The 1,674-nt window shown below is 57.3% G+C and overlaps 1 long non-coding RNA gene across 1 annotated transcript in view; it reads left to right on the top strand.

Annotated features, from left to right (window-relative positions):
• Positions 1 to 426: 426 nt before the first annotated feature.
• LOC108520877 (uncharacterized) overlaps positions 427 to 1,674 on the top strand; it is a 6,505-nt gene continuing 5,257 nt past the window's right edge. Inside the window, exon 1 of the long non-coding RNA XR_001883047.1 lies at positions 427 to 518. This is a non-coding gene — a long non-coding RNA (uncharacterized LOC108520877). The remainder of the gene's footprint in view (positions 519 to 1,674) is intronic.

The raw sequence follows: 1,674 nt of genomic DNA, 5'->3' as shown, positions 1-1,674 counted from the left end.
TGGTGAAACCCCGTCTCTACTAAAAATAAAAAAATTAGCTGGCTATGGTGGCGGGCGCCTGTGGTCCCTAGCTACTCGGGAGGCTGAGGCAGGAGAATCGCTTGAACCCGGGAAGCGGAGGTTGCAGTGAGCCAAGATCGCACCACTGCACTCCAGCCTGGCGACAGAGTGAGAATCTGTCTCAAAAAAAAAAAAAAGAAAAGAAAAGAAGGAAAGAAAATGTCATCAGGTGATAACTACTATGTTGAAAATTGAGGTAGTGGAAGGGGGAACAGCAAGGGCAGAGTGGGGTTTCTTGTATATGCTGGTTGTTTGAGGAAGGCTGCTCTGATAAGCTGGCATGGGAAGCAGTGCAGGATAAGGGAGGGGTTTCCCCATGCAAGTATCTGGGGGAGAAGCTTTCCAGGAAGAAGAAACAGGCAGTGCAAAGGCCTAGAGGCTGGAGGATGCTTGGCTGTGCACCAGGAACAGCAAGGAAGCTAGCATGGCCGGAGTAGGGGGTGCAGGGGACCTTGCCGGTGAGCCTTAATAAATGTTTATAGGATTCTGACGAGACAGGAAAGCTATGGGGTAGGTCTGAGCAGGGCAGAGTCTGGTTCTTTCTTAAAGGAACATTCCAGTTGCTGAGGTGTGTAGAAGAGGTAGTGGGTGGAGGTTCGGGGGTGAGGAGACGGAGTGGGAACAGGAACTGAGGCCAGGCAATTGGGAAACTACCGCAACTCTCCATGCAAGAGATTTTTAGCCAGAGATTGTTCAGCCAGTCTATGAGTATTTCAGGCCTCCGTATTTTCTGTATGTCAAGCCACTAGGCCTATTCATCTTCCACTAGACCCAGCCCCACAACTGCTGCCTAGGAAATATTCGTTACTTGCACTGATAAAAATTCTTCGCGGGAAGGAAATGGCTTTCAGCCCCCATCCCGCTCCACGATCCTTTCCCTGGATTCAGGGAGGGCCCCACACCCGGGCTGTGGGCCTCGGACTGCTCTCCCATTGCTGACCCAGCTGGGGCCAGGGGCTTCGGATCAGCGTCCGCGTCCTGAGCTGGGGACGCAGGATCGGCGGGTCCCGCCCCGGCTGGGCCCGCAGCCCCTATCCCGTGGCCCCCCAGCCCCCGCTCCCTGCGCTCCCTCGGCTGCCCCCAGCCCCGCTCACCTGCCCTGCGGCCGCCGGCCGGAGACCCGCGGCTTCGGGAGAACTGGTTCTCAGTTTCGTTTTCCCCTCGGACTCCGCCTTCCCTGCAGCAGCCCGGCCCCCTCTCGCACAAGCCCTCGTCTGCTACGGGATTGGGGTAAATTGGCGCTGGATCCAGAGTGCGCGCGAGACGCACTGGCTGGCGGCACTGGCGCAGGGGCTTGGCACCCTCGTGCAGCCCTGCGCGGCCAGGACCCCGCACCCCCAACCGCCTCCCCCCCCCCCCCCCGCCCCGGGGCTCCTGGGGCAGGTGGCTCTGGCTGCATTAGGTTCTGGAATCAAGGGTTCCACTTACTCTCAACACAAATATTTGGAGAGGGGTTGGGAAGATGGGTCTTAGCAGCTCCATTTTACAATAGAGGAAATTAAGTAAATGAACTTACCTAGGGGTCCAGCGGCTCGTAAGTGGGAAAGCCAGGATTCAGTTAAAGCCCAGGCCTGTAAACACCAAAGCACTCCTCCCCACTTGCCACACCGCTGC

Source organism: Rhinopithecus bieti, unplaced genomic scaffold (genome assembly GCF_001698545.2).
Source record: "Rhinopithecus bieti isolate Rb0 unplaced genomic scaffold, ASM169854v2 scaffold_52032, whole genome shotgun sequence".
Lineage (NCBI taxonomy): Eukaryota > Metazoa > Chordata > Mammalia > Primates > Cercopithecidae > Rhinopithecus > Rhinopithecus bieti.
Note: the sequence above shows the minus strand (reverse complement) of the source record. Positions and strands in the feature narration are given on the sequence as shown.